The sequence below is a fragment of the Manis javanica genome, chromosome 13 (assembly GCF_040802235.1).
Source record: "Manis javanica isolate MJ-LG chromosome 13, MJ_LKY, whole genome shotgun sequence".
Classification (NCBI taxonomy): Eukaryota; Metazoa; Chordata; class Mammalia; order Pholidota; family Manidae; genus Manis; species Manis javanica.
Window position 1 is genome coordinate 42,471,522 of NC_133168.1, and position 17,707 is coordinate 42,489,228.

At 35.2% G+C, this 17,707-nt stretch overlaps 1 long non-coding RNA gene across 1 annotated transcript in view; it reads left to right on the plus strand.

The window, feature by feature from the left end:
* The first annotated feature begins 11,106 nt into the window (after window positions 1–11,106).
* Window positions 11,107–17,707, plus strand: part of LOC140845448 (uncharacterized) — a 38,050-nt gene continuing 31,449 nt past the window's right edge. Inside the window, exon 1 of the long non-coding RNA XR_012124199.1 lies at window positions 11,107–11,202. This is a non-coding gene — a long non-coding RNA (uncharacterized lncRNA). The remainder of the gene's footprint in view (window positions 11,203–17,707) is intronic.

Sequence of the window (17,707 nt, forward strand, 5' to 3'; positions counted from 1 at the left end):
CTACATCAAACTGAAAAGCTTTTGAACAGCAAGAGAAACCATCAACAAAATGTAAAAACAACCTCCTGCATGGGAGAAGATAATGGCAACTTACTGAATGGGAAAAGATATCCAATAAGGGGTTAATGTCTAAAATACGTAAAGAACTCATACAAATCAACATACACAAACCCCCCCAAACACACACAATCCAATCCAATTAAATAATTGGCAGAAGACCTGAATAAACATTTTTCCAAAGAAGACATACAGAAGGCCAACAGACATATGAAAAGATTCTCAACATCACTAATCATCAGCGACTTCAAATCAGAACCACAATGAAACCACTTCACGCCAGGCAGAACGACTAATATCAAAAAGACAAGAAATAGCAAATGTTGCCAAGGATGTGGAAAAAAGGGACCCTTGTGCACTGTTGGTGGGAATGTAAATTGGTGCAGCCAGTATTTAAAACAGTGTGGCAGTTCCTCAAATTATTAAAAATAGAAATACCATAGGGTCCAATAATCCCACTTCTGGGTATTTACCCAAAGAACAATAAAACACTTATTCACAGATTTTTTGTGCCCCTATGTTTATTGCATCATTATTTACAATAGCCAAGATATGGAAGCACCCTAAGTGTCCATTAACAGATGAATGGATAAAGAAGATGTGGTATATACATAATGGAATGTTACTCAGTTATAAAAAAGAATGAAATCTTACAATTTGTGATAACATGAATGGACTTGGGGGTATTATGCAAAGCAAAATAAGTCAGAGAAAGAAAAACATAGGATTTCACTTATGTATGTGGAATCTAAAACAAAAACAAAAAATAAACAACAAACAGAAACAGATTCATAAATAAAGAGAACAAACTAGTGATTGCCAGAGCAGAAGGGGATCAGTAAAATAAATGAAGGGGATTAAAGGGCACAAACTTCCAGTTATAAAATAAGTCTCAGGGATGAAAAGTACAGCATAGGGAATATAGCCAATAATACTGTAATGACTTTGTATAGTGACAGATGGTAACAATACTTACTGTGGTGAGCATTTCATAATATATATAATTGTCAAATAACTATGTTGTCCACCTGAAAATAATACAGTTGATGCTTGAACAACATGGGGGTTAAAGGTGTTGACCCCCTGCACAGTTGAAAATCTGCATATAAGTTTGACTTCCCATAAACGTAACTAGAATTTCCTACTGTTCACTGGAAGCCTTATTGATAAAAAAGAGTTGATAAATGCATATTATATGTTCTGTGTATTGAACACTGTATTCTTACAATAAAGTAAGCTAGTGAAAAGAAATTTTTTTCAAACTGCTGCAAATCTCCAAAAATATAGTCCACATATTTATTGAAAAAAATCTGTGTATGAGTGGCCCTGAACAGTTCAAACCCAAGTTGTGTAATGTTGTATGACAGCTATGCTTCACTTTTTAAGAAAAAGAAAAGAAATATGTCACATTAAGCCTTAAATGTTGTACTAGTAACTGGATTTCTTTCATCGTCAGAAGTAAGATGACTTTTTTTTTTAACATCCACTGAGTTTTCCAACAGTGATAAACATTATAAAGAGCCATTGTAAGTGGAAACTTTTTTAAATACAAAGAAAATAAAATTACTTCCAATTCCTCTTCCCAGAGCTAATCATTGTTAATCTTCTCTTCTTGTATTTTCTGTACAGATAGATACATTATTACAATTAAGATATTGGAAACAGAAACAGTTTGTAACCTCACTCTTTGACATTTATCTAGTAAGTACTCATCCACTTAATTAAAGATTCTTGAAGGAAGAGGTTTAACATTTATGTAAAAGATGTCATACACAAATATCAAAATTTCTTTACCAAATATCCTTCTAGTAAATATTTACATTTTTTCCAAATTTAGATATAGCTGTGATAGAAATGAACACCAATTGTGCATTTACTCAAATGTACTTGTGTAGTACCATCAGCCAACACTGAAGGATTTTTTAAGAAACAAGCCTATGAAATATTACTATATTGGTTACAGACTGAATGTTTGTCCCCGACTAAATCCATATGTTGAATGGATTTGTGAATATATTTATAGATAGAGCCGGTAATGAAGCAATAAAGGTTAAATGAGATCATAAACGTAGAGCCCTAATCCAATAGAGCTGGTGCTCCTATTAGAACAGTAAGACACACCAAAGCTCTCTCTCCAACATAAGAGGATACAAAGAGAAAGCAGCCTTCTGCAAGCCAGGAAGAGAATCCTACCCAGGAACTGAATCAGCCAGAACTGATCTTGGACTTCCCAGCCTCCATAACTGTGAGAAATAAATTTCTGTTGTTTAAGCTAGCCACTATGTGGTATTTTGTTATAACAGCCAGAGCAGACTAATACAGTTGCCATAAATATTTGGCTTAGAACATTGTGAATCACATTGTACAGGTCATATATGAGAAGAAAAATATCTTTTTGTAATAAGGAGACAATAATTGTATTAGCTCATGGACATTAAATTGAACATGGATCTTCACGTTTTGTTTGCTTGAAATTTTATAGGCAAATATGTGGCTCATTTCTCTTTGCCCTAATTTCTTCATTTATTATTTATTTCATATTTAATTATAGCATATGTGTCTATAAATAACATTAATCCTCTTTTTGAAACAGGCAGTTTTCAAATAAATAAATGAAAAGATGAAATTAAATAAGCATTATTTCAGCCACTTAGGAATAATTAAATACAACAGAATAGTGATATAATAATGGAGTTAAGCATTATGCAACTGCTGAACCAGAATCATTGTATGATTTGATAGACAAATATATCCATATTATTTAAATATAAATATTATGGTTGAATAATAAAAAATGTCATGAAAATTGAATTTTAGTCAGGGGCAAATCTAAGGAAATATGCTTACTTTCCCAAATCATAGCCAAACAAGGAAAGAAGATTTTCAAAAATTTCTTGAATAAAGAAAGAAGGTTTAATAATCTAAGAGAAGACAGGTGTTGTCATCATACTTAAGACATACTTCATAATTAAGACAGAAGACTCAGTCAAGTAAGGTAACAACTGAACAGGATTCTAAAGGAGATTCAAGTTAAAATAGATACAAACATTGTCCAATTTGATCTTCATTGTAGACATTGTGTACTTTAATGTAGGATGAATAATGTAATAATTTTTTCACATATCTAGAAAATAGCATTATACTAATGATATGCATCTGTGTAGACCACATGGCTATCTGAATGTGCAAAATAGTTTTTTCAGAAGGCATTACTATGTTTTAACATGTTCAGTTAGTCACATAGTATATCTGGTCATCTTTCTATGTAAACTTGAGGAAAGTTTTAAGGCTAAGTGAATGATTGCAGAGTCGGAATATTTTGGCAAGAACCGAACAGTACTTTGAGAATTTCAGCCAATGACAGTTAAATGCAAAATCTGTTCAGTTATCCTCTGTAATTCAAAAAAAGGATGTGAAATTTTTAAAGGAGTATAGTTCTTTAAATTCTGAGGGGAAATGTGTAATATATTTAAAATGGCATATTTCCTGGAAGGCAAGATCATAAATTCAACCAACACTTCCAAATTAGTATACATACATCTTCTCTAAAAATATCTAGTGAAAAATTAACTAGAGATATTGAAAGTTCATAATAGTTATGTCTGAAATTAGTGGAACAGGAGAAACAAGAGAGGGTTAGTCAATGTATCTAATGGTATTTCCTATCGGATCCGTGTGACACCATGTAAAGAACTCAGCTTTGAGGACCAGATATCCTGGTTCCAATCTTTAGCTCTATGATCTGTGACATATGCAAAACCAGTCTTATGTACATGCATTTTCTAATCCTCAGCAATGTCAGCCAATGTTATAAATGAAGAGAATGAGACAGGGGCTATTAATTTGCATGAGATCACAAAGCAGCTAAGTGACTGAATTGGAATTCTAGTACAGGTTACTCTAAAGTCTATATTCCTTCCACTTCACAAAATCAGGGTGAGATAGTTGTAACAATTGTGAAGGGTGTGAAATTTTAGCCTGTCACAGTTTTATATAGGTTAGCAGAAGACAGGAAACTCCTGGGTTTTGCACAAAGGGTTTTATTAATCATACACAGCAAACAGCATGAGTTTTATGTATAAGTCCACTGTCCCCCACCCCCAGGCCCCATGGAGGCAATGTAGAGAGGCCCAGGTGGAGGCAGTGAACACAGCTGACTTGGTCACAGTTTATGAACCCCAAGTTTAGGAAACTCCTCGACCTTATAAAAGGCAATGCTAGCTGACAACGTCATCCTTTGCCCAGGAGGTAAATAATATTTTTACTATCCTAGTCAGGAAACAAATTTCCCCTCTACCTCTTTAGAGTCTGTAGAGACCCTATCTCTATCTTCCAAAGCTGATTCATGTACAACACCCATTTGTGACAATATGCATGGACCTGGAAGGTATTATGTTACGTGAAATAATTTAGAGAAAGACAAACACCATATGACTTCGTATATGTGAAATCTAGAAAAACAAAACCAATGAAACAGCAAAATAGAAAGAGACTCGTAGATACAGAGAATAATTGATCATTGCCAGAGTAGAAAGGCAAGGGGGATGAACAAAACTTGTGAAAGGGATTCAGAAGTACAATCTTCTAGTTACAAAATAAATAAGACATGGGGTATAGTATATAGCATAGGAAATATAGCCAATAATATTGTAATAACTTTGTATGGTGACAGATGTTATAGACTTATTGTGATGACCATTTCATAATGTATAAAAATATTGAATCACTATGTTGTACACCTGAAACTAGTACAACATTGTGTATCCATTACTCTTCCATAAAAAAATTTTTAGAGATAGCCTGGTACAAAAGCAGTCATAGTCATATAGGTATGCCATGCAGAATGGCCCCCTAGAACAGGATCTGAGGAAAAATATAAATGAAGTAGATTGTGCAATCCAGTGGACAGTCTGACAAGGCCCAGAGAGGTGTGGTTCAGTGTGCTGGCTAATGTCTGCATACCCTGATACCTAAATCTGATTCAAATTCAGTTCCTTGGGACCTGGAATCTATGTCATCAGTCCATTTACAGAGACACAGGTGGAAATGATTATGAGCAAGGAACAGACTAGCATCTTGGTGAAGATCAGAAAAATCAAGTGAAATGTAAGGACTCCAATAAAGGAGACTATGCTTGGGGCAGAAACTCATTCTAGACAGGAAAATCTCAACAGAAAATCAGTTGTATGAATTAAGTCCATCTGTAAGGACAAGTGGCATTCAGTTTCCTGAGCACTCAGGAAGTTAGTGCCTCACTCCGGGGCAGTGGCAGATTGGTTTCCTAACCAGAGTAATAAAGATAATGTCTCCCTCTGGGGCAAATATTGTTCAGTGTAGCTTGCAGCACCAGATAACAGCAAGAGTAATTCCAGACTTGGTGGACTAAACTCTAACACACTTCCTGCTCAGATTAGAATTGGCTTGCTTGCTGGGGAGGCCGCACTTGTTGATAAAAGCACTTCCAGGGGCTAGAGACTGAGGAAAGCAGAAATTGATGGACAGAAGCAATAAAGAACAAAGGTGGGAGGTCATTTTTTCAAAGAGATAGTAAATGACCAAGTGAAATGTCAACAGCCAAAAAAAAAAAAAATGTGCCTTTCTCACAAACTAAACTGCTGCAATCTTTGCCCAGGAATTAGAAGCAAAATGTCAGATCAACTCAATAGCAGAGCCTACCTGTAGCAGAGTCAAAGGATTAGAATTTGCAGAGAAAAATGTTCCCTCCTAGATTTTTAAAAGAAAGCACTCAAACAGCTTTGTTAAATTAGATCCAAACCAGTTTGAAATTCAGGACATTACTTTTTTCTTGTTAAATCCCTGTCACTAGATAACACATGCAAGGTTTTAGGAATGTCACTTTGAGGCACTGTATTGCTTGGGAGAATATCACCTTTTGCATAATTTTCACTCTAGTGAGCAATCTCAAAGTCTGGTATATTTGAATCCTGTGATCGTTTCTTATAAAAAGGACGAATCATCTGCCATATTACAGTGTAGTAATTCCCATAATAAAAGTTGCAGTTAATGCTGATAACATCACTAATTATATATGTATATATAATTATACATATAATTCCAATAAGTTTCTAAGAATGACTCTAAGAAACTAAAGGGCATCGTTTTATCTACTTATGAGTCACTGTATTCTCTTACTTTAATTTAAAGTTTTGACCATGACAAACTTTTCCCAGGTCTGAGGGAGCAAGAGCAATAACAGCTTATCTTGAAACTCTGTGTGGGATAAAGAGTAATTCTCCTTTTAACTGAGTACAATTGATAAAGGAAATGAGAAAAGATAAATTTTGATTCAAGTAACTTTAACTTCATGTATAATAACCGTGCTTGCATGCTTGCATAGAAAAACATTTATACAAGAATGTAAAAATGATGAGAAATCTGGTTCATTTTCTCAGCTATGATTTGCTGCCTAAAAAAATTGAATTAATTAAAGATATGAATAGAGTTTGGAAAGGAACCTAGAAGTTAAATATATTTTGCTTCCAAACATTTAGTAGAACTAAAAATATTTTCTATAGTAGCCTGCTTTAAAAATACAAATGTGAATGTTTAATGTTAAAACTTGTCATATATGGAAAATTATTTCTATAAGATATTTCAAGGGCTGTTTGTCAGAGTTTCCTCTATTTCTCCTAAATCTGCCAGTTTTTAGAAAAGACAGGTTTTAATGACTTATTTAGGATCACTTCAGTTAATAGATATTCAATGAAAATAAATGTTGGCGAAGATGTGAAGAAAAGGGAACCCTTATACACTGCTGGCAGGAATGTAAATTGGTATAGCCATTATGGAAAATAGAAGTACAGTAGCTCCTCAAAAAGTTAAAAATAGAAATATCATGTATTCCAACAATCCCACTCCTGGGTAACTATCTAAAGGAAATGAAATCAGTATTCTTGAAGAGATGTCTGCACTTCCATTCATTACAATGTTGTTCACAATAGCTAAGATACAGAAATAACCTAAATGTCCTTCAATGGATAAATGGATAAAGAAAATGTGTTATATATACACAATGGGATATTGCTCAGCCATAAAAAAAGAAGGAAATACCACCTTTTTTACAGCATGGATGAACCTGGAGGACATTATACTAAGTGATAAGTCAGACAGAGAAAGACAAATATTGTATGGTGTCACTTATATGTGAAATCTAAATTTTTTAAAAGGCTGATTTCATAGAAACAAAATAGAACAGTGGTTGCCAGGGGCTGGAAGGAAGGGTAAATAGGAAGATGTGGGTCAAAGAGTATAAATTTTCAGTTATAAGAGGGATAAGTTCTGAGGATCTAATGTAGAACATGGTGATCATATAACATATGCTCTTATAGACCATATCTATAACAATATAGATAATAGTGTATACTCAAAAGTGGTTGAGAGATCTTAACTCATTTAAGATCACTAAGATGTGAAACATTCTTTTAAATCATGTGAAGTGATGGATACATTAATTTTCTTGATTTTTGTAATCATTCTACAAGATATGCATATAAATGATCACATCATAAACTTTAAATATATAAAATTATATTTATCAATCGTTCCTCAGAAAGATTAGGTGGGAGCTCTAAAATTCATGAAAGAAATGTGGTCTTTACCTTTAAGACTGTTTCTTGAAAAATCTTGATAGGTTAAAAAGTATTTTATAATCTCAATATTACATTTATTATTTATTCCTAACATACCTGAATTGAGAAAGTCAATGTAAAGGATACAAGAGACAAAAGTATGCAGATCTACTGAAAATATTAATATGCCACAGCTTTCAGTTGAGCACAATTTAAGCTATGAATTTATGGTCCCAAGAATGTAATGAGATTGTCTGGGAAAATTAACTCAGGTCAAGAAAAATATCTTCAACAATCTGTAAGGAAGAAAATTTCTTGGCAAATGTAGAAATGTCCTTAAGTCTAAACCAGTCATTCCAAACCATCAGATCACCAAGTGCTATGAATGTTGGACCTAGAAGTTATTACTGCTCTTCCAAATTGTGAGCCTCTGAGAACATTAGAATAGCACAGCCTGAATCACAGATACAATTTCTGGACTTGATGTTTCCTAGCTGGAAAAATTAGAAAAGTAGGAAGGAAACCCATATCAAATTCAATGTTATTTTGTTAATAAAACATGGATAAATAACTAAGAACTTTATCTTGAACAGGTTATGACTAATATTTAACATTTCCTAAAAATTATTAAACAATTTCATCCACTAATTTAAGAAAGAAAACCTTTTTTCTTCAATACAAAAGGGGAAAATTAGGCAGCATGTTAAAAAGGAAACTGGACTTTCAAAATCTTGATATGAAACGTCTGATCTACCCACTACCCTAAAATCATAGGTAGAAAACCAGAATTAGGGAAGGACCATTTTTAAAAGAATTTTACTGAACAAAAGTTCCTTGGTTTAGGAAAAAGAAAATTACCCAATTTCAGTCTATAAATAGACGAAAACAGTAGATTTGAGTATGACATAACTTACCAAAAATCCAAAAGCACTTTTCACCCTTGACAGCAGTAAGAAGTGCCTCCTGTGTCAAATCCTCACCACCCCCTCATTCCAAGCTGAAGATTGGTCCTTACCACCTTGAGATGTTTCTCTTCTGCTTTGCTAAAACCAAGCCAGTTACTTCTGATGGCCCTCAACCAAAGAGACTGATTTGAAGATTGGGATAGTTCAGGCTATCAATGCCATCCATGCACCTTACCTCCTTAAGCTCTTTGTTATTGTCTTTTCCTGAACTTAGACTATTTTCCTCTTTTCTTCTCATCACTTAATTACTTTATGCTTTCTTCAAAGCTTCTGCACAACTAAGTGCCTCTCTCCCCACTGCTATTCTCTTGCAACCCAAATTCATGGCATGGACCCTCCTGTAACCCCTGTCCTCTTGTGAACACTCATCACCCTCTTCTGAAAATGTTTTCTCCACTGTGAGAAACAAACCTTCCTCTCCTGCAAGGCCACTGAACCCAGTACAGAGGGTCTCTTCCCTCACCCGTCAGCCACCTCAGAGCCTGGGGAGAGCCCTGCTTCTCTCCCTGCTCTTCCATTCTCTTCCACCTCCACATAACAACGCATTGTTCTTGGAGTCCCTTTCCTCCTCCTGGCTGCTGTCATCTGCTGACCCCTGAGTAACTAACCACTCCATATCTTTGGTGATCTGCAGTGTGACTTGCGATCTTACCTCCACCTCAAGTGCTCTTGTCATCTTGAGTCATCTGAGCATTAGTCAGAGGATCCATACCACATGGCAGCATTATAATTTTGAGCCTTCTTAGTTTCAGCTACCTTCCACCTACTCTGCTTCAGTCACTCCCTCCCAAAGCACGTTCTTGTCCCTACAGGTAATTGTTCTGTTTGATCTCCTTCATTCAAACAGCTCTTCTTCGGCTACTTTTTCCTTTCCTTTCTGTTTCTCATGCCCTGGCTGACAGCATCTCTTCCACTGCCAAGGAGGACAAAGACCCTTGTGGCCTCCACTACGTTCCCAGTACCTTTCTATCCACTTTGCATTCCCTAGAGCCCATAATTTGTCACCAGAACTGCTCTAGCCAACATCTCAAAGTCTCTAGCACCAAACAATTTCACTGAAACTACCAGGCAAAACTCTAACCTTGAAGAATACTACAAACCCACCTAGTTTGTTCCCATACTTGGGTGACCAGGCTCTGCTGTAGAAAAGTTACATAACCGTATAGCTTGGATCTGCCATGAGTTCTTATCTCCAACCCCACCTAGATGCCTAGCACTGTCTGGCAATCCTGCTATGGTATCCCCAGTTATTTATAATTCACTTATTCTTAATATGGTTCACCCATTCTTCTCCTAAGCCTAGATGCAATTGCTAACCAAGGGCCATTTTTAACCTAACTAATAACAAAACTACAGTTAATATGTCACTTTTACCGGGTTTCCAGGGGAATAGTGATAGACAGCCAAATAACAACTTCTCATACATAAAGCTAAAAGTGTTAACCCTTTAAGCCACATAACAGTTGAATATTGTATTGATGTGGTTCTACTTCCATGTCTGTTTTCCACACTAATAAATAATTTATTTGAAAAAAGAACTGAATCTTATTTGTATGTATAGATTTATATTACATAGTTATTCAAAAACTACTGTAGTTTGAACATATTTAGAGAGCAGTGAAAGAGATTTCCTAAATTGTCTGGGAGCCTAAAAGTAATTCGTGACTGAAAGTACAGTTTCGCTTTGAAATTAGAAAACACTGGCATCAAAAAAATAGGAAATTATAGTCAGAAGGCCATACTCTATAATTAAGGATGTAATTAAGTGTGGGATATGTTTTAGTAATATTTTCTTCAAATATGTCTTAGTGTTTTGAAAGTTTTAGTATTTGAATGAGTATTTCAGTTTAAAAATATCTTATGTAACTACAATAGATGGATGATGGCTTCCAAAGATATTTCCACATTCTAATGTCTGGAAACTGTCAGTATTACCTTACGTGGCAAAAGACATGATTCAGTTAAGGATCCGTAGAGGAAGGGCTTATGCTGCATTTTCCAGGTGGGCCCTAAATGCAATCACATATATCCTTATAAGAGAAAGGCAGACGGAGTTTTGAAACAGACACGTGTAGGAGAAGGTGTTGTAAAGATGGTGGCAAGAACTAAGTGGTACGGCTATAAACCAAGTAATGCCCAGGACTGCTGGCAGGCACCAAAGCTAGAAGAGGTATGGAACGGATCCTCAGCCAGTCTCTGGAGGGAGGGCAGCCCTGCCAACATCTCGATGTCAGATTTCTGGAACCTGAAACCAAGAAATTTAAATGTCTACCATTAAAACCACCCAGTTTTTGGCAATTTGCTACTCACAAGAAATAAATATAGTACTGTCATGTGTCAGGCACTGTAGGAAACTCTAAAGGCATGAAGATTAAAATATGAAAGTGAAGGGGTCATGTTCCCCAACCACTATTCACTTCCATTTAGTGGGAGAAGCTCGCATAGAAATAAAAAGTCACTATACGATTTGGCTTCTGTATTGGAAACAGGTACTGGTGCTATGAGAACACAGAAAAGAAATCTAGGAAACTGATGTGGAGTCATGGGCTACATGGAGTAGCATCTGGGAATCAAAGAATTAAACAAGAGTGGTAAGTCTAGAGAATGGTAAGCAAAGTGAAGTGGACCATAGATGGTAGGAGAATTGAAGGGAGATGAAGCTGGAATGGTAGATTATAAAGCAATGCATTATTCCTTAGAAAATGAGAAGTTACTGAAGGTTTTCAGCACAAAACCAACATGCCTTGATAATATGTTTTACAAAGGTGACTCTGAAGCATTTACGTGGAAAATTCACTTAAGTAGAATAACTCATTCCCCTGATGATGCCCCAAAAATGAAGTGTCACCTTACTAAATTCGTTCCAATAGCAGGTAATGAATTTTCATTTGTTTTGGCAACATAGTTACAGGTTAATATGCCTAAATTCAACTACTAGACAGGGTTGTTAACATTTCTTTACTCTGCCAACAGAGAATTTTCATTACCTTTTATTCCTAAAAGAGTAGGTAGATTCAAGTAGAGAGCCTCAATTTAATACATGAGGATTATTTTAAATATCCAAATGGATTTTTTTAAGAAAAGAATCTGGGAGATACAGCCTCTCAGAAAAGATTTCTTGTATTTTGATTTCCCCCTTTTAATATTGAGTAATTTTCTCTAAAAGCTTCTGAGTAGAGAATAAATTCATTATGGCCTCATAGACAAGAAATTATTAGTCTAATTGAGTCCATGACACATTCCTCCATAAAAAAAAAAAACCCTAAGAAAGAACACTGTTAAGGACTTCTTAAGGAATAATAAATGCTGGTCTTTAAAAAACACAGGAAGTAATATAAACAAGCTGCTTCTGTTAAGCAGTGGCCAAGTTTTACCAACAATGATCTTGCAGTTCTATGCAAGTGAAGAAAAGAAAAATTACTTCCTCAAGTAGCCACGAATGAATGAACAGAAGTTGGAGATAAAAATCTACATTTTGTGGGGTTAACAAATAATAGAGAAAGGCCAGATCAAATACACATTTTAAAACTGTTCTGTTCATCCAACTTGAGAGGTATTTGCTACTTAATGAACCCATTTTTTAGGACTTCACTGCCTAAGGCAAGCATTAACAATTGACTAAGAATTACAAAAGCAAAAGTCTTGAATTTTCAGCATTAGCACCAGTCCACAAACTATGAGACCATGAAACATTTTTTGAAGAGAAACATTTTTATTTTTCATGATCAAATCAAACCACAGATCTCTGAGTCACTTTTATCCTTGACCAATATAGCCCAAAGTAAAGGGGCCAGGAAATAACTGAAAGTATGGACAATAAACATAGCCAAACAAGCCTTTTATTTTTTGCCTGAATACTCTAGATTTACCAGTTAATTGTTAACTCTGTATTTCATGTTTTACTTTGCTGACTTCAGTATGTCCTCCTCCTTTTTTTATTTAATAGACCCTGATTGTACAATGGATGCAATGAATGGAGGAGATGATAAAATAATTGTTAATGAATTTACCACTGTATTTTGACCTAGTAATAAATCTACTTGTAGAATTCATGATTCCCAGTGAATGTGTGACTGGAAAAAAATTGTATTTGAAAAACAATAAATACCTACTGCCTACTCTACCACACACTACCCACTTGGCATGGAGCAGATAAAAAATAGTCCTTGATCTCTCTAACAATAAATCAAACTTCACTGCTTAATCAAAATTTTATAGTCAAAAGAAAACGTTTGTGAAACAACAGAAGTTCTTTATAAAAAGATAATGGTGAAGGTGCTGATAGATATGCATTGGAAACAGGATGTTGGACTTGAAATACAATGTGACAGAACTGCTGTTTCCCAGCAAAGGCCCATGCAGGACAAGGGCCTAGTCCATTCTAATCTTGATCATGCTTCTCCTTAATTCACATAATTATTCAAATCCCTCTAAATTTTAATTGTTCATTATGATGTACAAAGCATGATGAGAGACATCAGGTAGGTATGCTGAGGATAGAGAGCCCCTTTGGGGTAGGATTGTGTCAGGGATCTCTGGGAACCCTATGAAAGCTTTCAGATCAGTAATAGTGCCTGTGGGTATATGTGTCTGTGTGTGTGTTTGTATGTGTATAAAGGTGTCAACCTTAAACCCAACTATAAACCCAATCTCAGAAATTGTACATATTAGATAAAATGCACCTCTCACGTTGTCTGGCAGTTGTAGGTTCTCCTCCCTGAATATTCTCTCTACACCTGTGAGAATATGGTGACAACTGCACTTAACTTCTCCATCCAACCTGACCAACCTCTTCACTATTGGTGATTGCATCACCATCTTTAACTCAACACTCTTCATTTCTAGGCAGTCACTAGCTATTTCTGACTTCTTTCCTCTATCTTAGGGATTGTTAACACTCAATGTTTTCCTAAAAACCAATAAAAACCAAAAGAAAACTATTAAGTTTTACTTCATAGCTTTCCTGGCACTCACTAGAAGACAAAATTAATGTCTATTTTATTAATAGTAAGGAGCGTGGGGAATTCAGTCTATTGAACATTTATTATTAAGGACATAATATGGATCAGTGATTTGAAAGATTCCTGAAATCCTACTCTCAAGGCTGCAGTCTAGTGGATGGAAAGGAAAGTTCCCCTGAACCAAGTACAATACATACTGCACAATTTATTTTATCTTTTTAATAACCTAGCAAATTAAGTAGGTATCAGTATCCCCATTTTTATGCAAATCCAATTGAGTCTCACAGTGAATTAATAATTTGTCCAAGGACATCAAAAAGTAAAAGTGAAGTCATCTTCATGTAATTGCTTTTTATCTTTCTTTCTTTTGTTAAGATATCATTGATATACAGTCTTAAAAAGGTTTCACATGAACAACATTGTGGTTACTATATTCACCCACATTATTGAGTCACCAGACACACACCCCAATGGAGTCACTGTCCATCATCATAGTAAAATGCTATAGAGTCACTACTTGACTTCTCTGTGCTATACAGTCTTGTGACCCCACTACATTATGTGTACTAATCGTCATGTCCCTTAATGCCCTTCTCCCTCCCTCACCTACCCCTTCCCTTTGGTGACTGCTCTTTCCTTCATGGAGTCTGTGAGTCTGCTGCTGTTTTGTTTCTTCAGTATTGCTTTGTTGTTATATTCCACGAATGAGGGAATTCATTTGGTACTTGTCTTTCTCCACCTGGCTTATTTCACTGAGCATAATACCCTCTAATTTTCTGCATGTTGTTGCAAATGGTAGGATTTGTTTTCTTCTTATGGCTGAAAAATAATCCATTGTGTATATGTACCACATCTTCTTTATCCCTTCATCTATTGATGAATACTTAGGTTGCTTCCATGACTTGACTATTGTATATAGTGCTGCAATAAACATAGAGGTACATATGTCTTTTTGAATCTGTTCTTGTTTTTTGAGGAACCTCCATATTACATTCAACAATGGTTGAACTAATTTACATTCCCACCAACAGTGTAGGAGGGTTCCCCTTTCTCTGCATCCTAACCAGCATTTGTTGTTCCTTGTCTTTTGGATGTTGGCCATCCTAACAGGTGTGAGGTGATATCTCATGGGGGTTTAATTTGCATTTCCCTGATAATTAGCAATGTGGAGCATCTTTTCATGTGCCTGTTGGCCATCTGAATTTCTTCTTTGGATAAGTGTCTGCTCAGATCGTCTGCCCATTTTTTAATCAGGTTATTTGCTTTTTGGGTGTTGAGGCATGTGAGTTCTTTATATATTTTGAATGTTAACCCCTTGTTGGATATGTCATTTAAGAATATATTCTCCCATATTCTAGGGTGCCTTTTTGTTCTACTGATGGTACACCTTTGCTGTACAGAAGCTTTTTAGTTTGATGTAGTCCCATTTGTTCATTTTTGCTTTTGTTTCCCTTGCCTGAGCAGATGTGTTCAGAAAAAAGTTGCTCATGTTTATGTTCAAGAGTTTTTGCCTATGTTTTCCTAAGAATTTTATGGTTTCATGACTTATATTCAGGTCTTTCAGATACATTTTGATACATTTTGAGTTTACTTTTGGGTATGGAGTTAGACAATAATCAAGTTTCTTTCTCTTACATGTAGCTGTCGAGTTTTGCCTACACCAGTTGTTGAAGAGGCTGTTATTTCCCCCATTAGCTCCTTTATTGTATATTAATTGACCATATATGCTTGGGTTAATATCTAGACTCTTTAGTCTGTTCCATTGGTCTATGGGTCTATTCTTGCGCCAGTACCCAATTGTCTTGATTACTGTGGCTTTGTAGTAGAGTTTGAAGTTGGGGAGCATAATCCCCCCAGCTTTATTCTTCCTTCTCAGGATTGCTTTGGCTATTCTGGGTCTTCTGTGGTTCCTATGAATTTTACAACATTTTTTTTTAGTTTATTGAAGAATGCTTTTGGTATTTTGATAGGGATTGTATTGAATCCGTAGATTGATTTAGGCAGAATGGCCATTGACAATATGAATTCTTCCTATCATAAGCACGGGATGTATTTGCATGTTTTGGCATCTTCTTAATTTCTCTCAGGAGTGTCTTGTAGTTTTCAGGGTATAGATCTTTCACCTCCTTAGTTAATTTTATTCCTAAGTATTTTACTCTTTTTGATGCAATTGTGAATGCAATTGTTTTCCTGATTTCTCTTTCTGCTAGTTCATCGTTAGTGTATAGGAATGCAACAGATTTCAGTGTATTAATTTTGTATCCTGCAACTTTGCTGAATTGATCTATTAGTTCTAGTAGTTTTGGGGTGGATTCTTTAGGGTTTTTATGTACAATATCATGTCATCTGCAAACAGTGAGAGTTTAATTTGTTCCTTACCAATCTGAATGCTTTTTATTTCTTTGTGTTGTCTGATTGCTGAGGCTAGTACCTCCAGAACTATGTTGAATGAGAGTGATCATCCTCACCTTCTTCCCAATCTTAAAAGAAAGGCTTTCAGCTTCTCACTGTTAAGTATGATGTTGCTTCTGGGTTTGTTATATATGGCCTTTATTATGCTGAGGTGCTTGCCCTCTATACCAATTTTGTTGAAAGTCTTTATAATGAATGGATGTTGAATTTTGTCAAATGCTTTTCCAGCATCTATTGAGAAAATAATCTGATTTTTGTCCTTTCTGTTGATATGGTGAAAGATGTTGATGGATTTTTCAAATATTGTACCATCCATGCATCCCTGAAATAAATCTCACTTGATCATGATATATGGTCATTTAGTTACATTTTTGAATTCCATTTGCTAATATTTTGTTGAGTATTTTTGCATCTATGTTCATCAGGGATATTGGTCTGTAATTTTCTTTTTTTTTGGTGGCTTTGCCTGGTTTTGATATTACAGTAATGCTTGCCTCATAGAAGGAGTTTGGAAGTATTCTGTCCTCTTCTACTTTTTGTAAAACTTTAAGGAGGGTGGATATTAGATCTTCACTGAATGTTTGACAAAATTTAGTGGTGAATCCATCTGGTCCAGGGGTTTTCTTCTTGTGTAGTTTTTTGATTACCAGTTCTATTTCATTGCTGGTAACTGGTTTGTTCAGATTTTCTGTTTCTTTATTGGTCAGTTTTGGAAAGTTGTATTTTTCTAGAAAGTTGTCCATTTCTTCTAGGTTATCCAATTTGTTAGCATATAATTTTCCATAGTTTTCTCTAATAATTCTTTGTATTTCTGTGTTGTCCATAGTGATTTTTCCTTTCTCATTTGTGATTTTGTTTATGTGTGTAGATTCTTTTTTTCTTGATAAGTTGGCCAGGGGTTTATCTCTTTTGTTTATTTTATTAAAGAACCAGATCCTGGTTTCATTGATTTTTCTATTGTTTTATTCTTCTCAACTTTATTTATTTCTGCTCTGATCTTTATTATGTCCCTCCTTCTACTGACTTTGGGCCTCATTTGTTCTTCTTTTTCTAGTTTCAATAACTGTGAGTTTAGACTGTTCATTTGGGATTGTTCTTCTTTCTTGAGGTAAGCCTGTATTGTAATGTGTCTCACAGATTTTGCAGTATTGAGTTATTGTTTTCACTAATCTTCATATATTGCTTGATCTCTGTTTTTATTTGGTCATTGATATATTGACTATTTAGGAGCATGTTGTTGAGCCTCAATGTGTTTGTGAGCCTTTTTGTTTTATTTGTACAATTTATTTCTAGTTTTATACCCTTGTGATCTGAGAAGTTAGTTGGTACAATTTCAATATTTTTTAATTTACTGAGGCTCTTTTTGTGGTCTAGCATGTGATCTATTCTGGAAAATATTCCATGTGCACTTGAGAAGAATGTGTATCCTGTTGCTTTTGGTTGTAGAGTTCTGTAGATGTCTGTTAGGTCCATCTGTTCTAATGTGTTGTTCAGTGCCTCTGTGTCCTTACGTATTTTCTGTCTGGTCGATCTGTCCTTTGGAGTGAGTGGTGTGTTGAAGTCTCCTAAAATGAATGCATTGCATTATATTTCCCATTTCAATTCTGTTAGTATTTGTTTCACATATGTACGTGATCCTGTGTTGGGTGCATAGATATTTATAATGGTTATATTCTCTCATTGGACTGACCCCTTTATCATTATGTAATGTCCCTCTTTGTCT